Source organism: Anas platyrhynchos, chromosome 38 (genome assembly GCF_047663525.1).
Source record: "Anas platyrhynchos isolate ZD024472 breed Pekin duck chromosome 38, IASCAAS_PekinDuck_T2T, whole genome shotgun sequence".
NCBI classification, from domain to species: domain Eukaryota; kingdom Metazoa; phylum Chordata; class Aves; order Anseriformes; family Anatidae; genus Anas; species Anas platyrhynchos.
The window spans coordinates 3,985,804-3,991,803 of NC_092626.1; the positions used below are offsets into that span (position 1 = coordinate 3,985,804).

Consider the following 6,000-nt stretch of genomic DNA (forward strand, 5'->3'; position numbering starts at 1 on the left):
TTCAGGGGTCTCTGGTGGTCATCGGTAGTCTTCCTCACTATATTCATCAGTTGAATCCAGTTCTTGTCCATGCTCAAGTCATCGAAATCTTTCTTCTCTTATTCTTTCATCTTAGGCATGCATACAAAGCTTAGGTGGTTACACATCCAAGGATATATGCATAGCATGAGTTTCTCACCTAATCTTCTGACACATGCTCTAGGCCTGGGTCACCTTGCCCTCAGTCTGAGATACAAGTCTGTAGGCTCTTATAGATAAAGCTGACTAATTAGTGACTAAAGTAACATGAGGGATAAAAGTTTATAAACTTCCTTCTCTCTAACAAAACCTAGTAAAGTTCTCACCTATCTGCTAATGAATGGAAGGGATGTGGTGAGGTCCCTGTCGCTTTACGGCCTTGTTGCCTCGCAGGAGATGTGCTGGCTAGCAGGCCTTGTGAGGTCACCCAGCACCTGACAGAGCACCCCAAGGCAGCAGGGATGGCACTGGAGAGGCGGGTGGCAGAGCCCAGCCAGGGGCTGCCTGTGGGTCCCCTCTGCTGCAGCCGCAGGGCTTGGGGCCACTGAAAACCAGGCACCTAGGGGGCTAGAGAGAGGTCAGCTCTGCCTCAGGATCTCCTGCCCCAGCAGGAGGAATGTGACTGTGGCAGGGACTGTGAGGTCACTTCTGTCTCTGTAGTTCATAGGGCAGCAGCAGGAACGTGACACAGAAAGGGACTGTGAGGTCACTTCTGTCTGTAGGTGGCAGGTCACCCTTCACATAGACCTGGGATCTGTACTTTTGGGCTGATATCTTCCAGTGGCCCTGCTAGGCCAGCAGAAGGCACCTGCTTGGCGTGCTGACTGTGGGATCCCCTCTGCCTCCATACCCAGGAGGACCCCGACAGAAAGAAGGTCCGCATATGGGTCTTCATGGGCCCGCATAAGTACCTCAGCCTCTACCTTATCTCCAGATCAGCACCAGATTTTCCCAACATCTAACAAGAATGATGATTCTCCTTAATCCTCCTTTATTTAAAGTGTTTATATAAACAGTTTTTTATTGTCTTTGACAGTAATAGACAGATTTAGCACCAGCTGGGCTTTGGTCCTTCTAATTTTGAGCTGCACAACCCCATAACATTCAGGACATAGCTCCAGACAAACTGACAGCATGCATGAGAAGGAAGTAGGGAAGCGGTGGAACCTGGCATCCTTCCATCCCCTACCATTCTGTGACTCTGTGCTGCAATTCCATTCAACTGGTTACTCCTGTGTTACCCAAACTTTCCTGCAACTCCTGATGCTGCTGTCTTGTCAGAGATAGCACAATCACACGAAAGTTGAACCATCTGCCTGCAGACATGAACTGCTGACAGAATGGAGCATCAGTGTGGTAGGACCTTGAGAAACTGCAGGATTTTGCCAACAGAAACCTCTTGACATTTACAATGAGAAGAGCTTTGTCCTACACCAGAGGAAGAGTAACCCCACACATCGGGGCAGACTGGGACCCAGTTTCCCAGTCTACAGGCAAAAGGGAATGAGGTGCAGGTCTGGAAGTTGCTAAGTTACTCTGGTCATCAGAGGAGCAAGGGCATAGGCAAGGCTGAAAGTCCCAACAAACTGAGGTCTTTGTGTCCATGCCTGTGGTTGTTGTCTCTGTCACTGAGGCCTATGAGGAGACAGCTCATTGCTAAAGTACCAGGGCCTCCTCATCCTCCCTGATGAACCAGGCAGGGGTCGTACCATTCTCCTGCACATCCCCATCTCCTACTGCCCCAGGAAGAGCCCGGAGCAAGGTGGAAAGGGAAAGGATCTCCCTTCCCAGGGGATGGATGTCAAGGCCTGGCCCTTGTGCTTGGTGAAACACATCCAGTTTGTCCACACATCAGTGTCAACTTCACATTGCCTTTGTCTCCTTTTCCTCAGTGCCTCCAATGTTCTGCTCTAACGAGCTCCAAGGGAGGCTGTGTCAGTGCTGGCCCTCGGGGGACACTGCAGGAAACTTGAATGTGACTTGGGCTTCTTGAGAGGTTCTTTCACCTTGCTTTCAGTGCCTGAGGTTTGTGGGCTCATCAGGAAAGCCCCCAGAGGGGTGACTGCAATGCCTTGGGCTGGGCCTGTACTGCTGAGCTGAGCTGGGCTCCTGGGACAGAGAGAGCTTGTGGCAAGAGAGCCCTGGTGCAGAGAGACAGCTCTGCCCAGGAGCAGCTCCTCTGCACAGCGCAGCAGGGCTGGGGGCTCTGACCACAGGCACCCAGGCAAAAGGGATTCCAGGCAGCCTGGAGGGTGCGCACAGAGGAGAGCTCAGTGCAGGAGAAACCTTCACATCTCTGCCCACGGTAAGTCTCTGGCTGCAGGACAGTGCAGGGGAGGTTTGTGGAAGGGGCTTCTGGATGCGGGATGTCTCTGCCTGGCCAGGAGCTGCCAGGATGTCTCTCGTGGCTTGTGCGGTGTGGAGGAGAAGGTTCTGCAGGGCAGCTGCAGGGGTGCCCAGGGCTGTGGTGCAGAGCAGGGTCCCTGCTGTGCCCCAGGGGCTGTGTGCTGGGGCAGAGCCTCTGCTGCCTGCCAGGCTCAGCACTCTGCCTGCCTGGGAAGCCCAGGGGCTTTGGCAGAGGAAGGGTAGGGCAGGGGCTGCCCGCAAAGGGAAGGCTCTTTCTGCACTCTGCCTGCCTCTTCTGCTCTGATTCTGGGGCAGGCTCTGTGTTAACAGAGTGGTTGGATTTGCACAGGTGGCTGAGCTTCCTACTGCATTAAACATTGAGACATGCACAGCTTAGTGATGAACCTGAGAATATCCCTTCCCTTCTCTCTGCCTACAGACTGCTCCATGGCATTTCAGAACCGTTCTTTAGGACATGCAGAGAGGAAGATGTCCCTAGAGCTGTCCCCATCCCCAGGAGGTGTCTGCAGGGCAGAGCTGTGCACACAGCAGGTGGAATGGGGTCTGTGAGCATGGACAGGAGGAGACATGGGGACAGAGAAAGAGCTGCCAGCAGGGACAGCTGCAGGCAGCAGGGACATGGGCAGGCAGTGAGAGGGAGCTGCTCCCTTCCTGCCATCCCCTGCAGTGCAGGTGCCTTCCTTGCAGCACCCCCTGGTCTCCTTTCTTTCCCTTAGAGCTTCTGTCACGGCTTGTATAATATGGGGGGCTGAGAATATGGGATGTATGAACCCTAAATCTCTGTGTAAGTAGTCACATTTGTTGCAGGCCCCCTCCACCTTCCTCCATGGAAGAAAGCACAGAATCATTGAATCATAGAATATCCCGAGTTGGAAGGGACCCACAAGGATCATTGAATCCAGCTCCTGGCTCCACAGAGGTCTTACCCCCAAATTCCTACCATATGACAAGGAGCATATTCCAAACGCTTCTTACACTCCAGAGCTCTTGTCCCTCTGCTGTCTGTGCCAGCCAGATGGCACAGGGCTGTGAGGACAGGCTCTACTTTACCAACACCGCAGCCTCTGCACTGGGCTGGGTCTGCCCTGCCTGCCCATGCCTGCTTCTTTCCCTTGCCCAGCGTGGCAGCTGGTGGTGTCTAATTTTGACGGGGAGTGCTGTGCATGGCGGGTGAAGCAGGAGAAGATGCTCCCTTTTCTCTCCGGCCCGATACGCACGATCCACCTGCTGATATTGTCTCCTGGATATTGAACAGGCAAGACGCACACAGAGTCACACAGTCAAACACCCCTCACTCAACAGAGGGAGTCACTTCCCAGGAACCTTTCCTCTTGGAACCTCAAATGGAGCAGAGCAGGCTCACTGGGAGCTCATGGGCAGAGGAGGCTGCAGTGTACAGCACACTCAGGAAACAAAGGGCAGAGCTCCAGTCAGGGAGAGAGAAAAAGATCCTCTTGAAACAGGAAATGTAAGGCATTAATTGGGAATTATCTGAATTTTGCTCAGAGACTTTACTTGTGACGTTCTCTATTTGTTTCTCATTTGGCAGTGTCCATGACAAATGTGTCCAGCAAATGCCCAACATCAGCTCTGTGAGTGAGTTCCTCCTGATGGCATTTGCAGAAACACGGGAGCTGCAGCTCCTTCACTTCGCACTCTTCCTGGGCATCTACCTGGCTGCCCTCCTGGGCAACGGTCTCATCCTCACATCCATAGCCTGTGACCACCGCCTCCACACCCCCATGTACTTCTTCCTCCTCAACCTCGCCCTCCTCGACCTGGGCTGCATCTCCACCACTGTCCCAAAAGCCATGGCCAATTCTCTCTGGGACACCAGGGCCATCTCCTATCACGGGTGTGCTGCACAGGTTTTTCTGTTTATTTTCTTGTCTGGAGCAGAGGTTTTTCTTCTCACCGCCATGGCCTATGACCGCTATGTTGCCATCTGCAAGCCCCTGCACTACGGGAGCCTCCTGGGCAGCAGAGCTTGTGCCACCATGGCAGCAGCTGCCTGGGGCAGTGGCTTTCTCAATGCTGTCCTGCACACAGCCGCTACATTTTCCCTGCCCCTCTGCCAAGGCAATGCAGTGGAGCAGTTCTTCTGTGAAATTCCCCAGATCCTCAAGCTCTCTTGCTCAGACTCCTACTTAAGGGAAATTGGGTTTATTGTATTTAGCTTTTGTTTAGGTCTTGGCTGTTTTGTTTTCATTGTGGTGTCCTATGTGCAGATCTTCAGGGCTGTGCTGAGGATGCCCTCTGAGCAGGGCCGGCACAAAGCCTTTTCCACATGCCTCCCTCACCTGGCCGTGGTCTCTCTGTATCTCAGCACTATTATGTTTGCTGGCTTGAAGCCCCCTTCCATCTCCTCCCTATACCTGGACTTTGTGGTGGCATTTCTGTACTCAGTGTAACCTCCAGCAGTGAACCCACTCATCTACAGCATGAGGAACCAGGAGCTCAAGCATTCACTGAAGAAGCTGTTTCAGTTGTCTTCTAGAATCAATTAGCTGTTGCTCTGCTTCTCCAATGGGAAAAACTCACCAAAAAAACAGGGTGGGAGACACAGCCTTTCAGTGCCACTTACCAGGTACACCAATGCAAACTGTGAGAAACGAAGCAAAAATGTTATTTACAGAAGGAGAGAAGATGAATCTCAGAATGTAGGGCTGCAGATACCTGTGGGCAGTACAGACACTGACATGTGGTCTCAAGGCTCCCTGTGTGGGGAGTAGGAGAAAGAGGCAAGTGCCTGTCCTGTGCCACCTCCCCGCCAGCCCTGCCCTTCCACAGGTGGAGTATTCCTCCCTTACTCAGGCACCAGCAGAGCTTTGCCTCCTCATCCTCCACAGGGAGATGAGCCACAGGCCTAGCTGTGTGTGAGGGGCCAGCAGACCTGAGCAGAAAAAAGCCATTTTCATGGCACTGAGACATCTGAATGGTCCAACCCTTGTCATTGGGTCTGTTCTCTGCAGCAAAAGGCTGTCACCAAATCCCAGGTCTGTGGTTGCTCCTGGAGCTCTGAGGACCTCTTCAAGGCCATCATGGTATCAACGATAAGGACCTATGAGGGTCAGCCCACCCATGGATCGCTGCAGTAGGTTGGTAGGATTCCATAGTTCACAAGGACACCTCCTTGCTCTTTTCATGAATGTCTGTATTACAAATTGCTACAAATCCCTACCTGTAAAGCAACTAAGTATTGCAAGAAACTATTAAGTTACCACTAGGAAAGTAAATATGGGCTTCTGATGCTTTCCCTAAATCTGCACCAATAAATACTATTTGAGGTGCTATTGCTACGACACTCATGAATCCACTTTGTGGAGGGAGCAAGGCATGGCACCTTCCCCTTCTTTCTTTCAGGCCAGTCATGATAGCTCTTGAGAAATGTAAACATCATTGGGTAACCCTAATGATATGCCTCCAGTGTTTTTTGTTTTTTTTTTTTTCCCCCCAATGGTAAACAACTAAACAAAAGGGGTACTAGAGGGCTGTTGGCATAACTGCCTTGAATGCAGTGAACATCAAATACTTGTGTACCTTGCCTGGTCTCGCACAGGACCCTTCTGTTGTGGGGTTGCTGAGAGCCGAAGAGCAGGTGCTGATGGCTGCCAC

At 52.2% G+C, this 6,000-nt stretch overlaps 1 pseudogene; it reads left to right on the plus strand.

The window, feature by feature from the left end:
* Positions 1-3,959: 3,959 nt before the first annotated feature.
* LOC140001146 (olfactory receptor 14C36-like) lies at positions 3,960-4,892 on the plus strand (annotated as a pseudogene).
* The last annotated feature ends 1,108 nt before the right edge of the window (positions 4,893-6,000 follow it).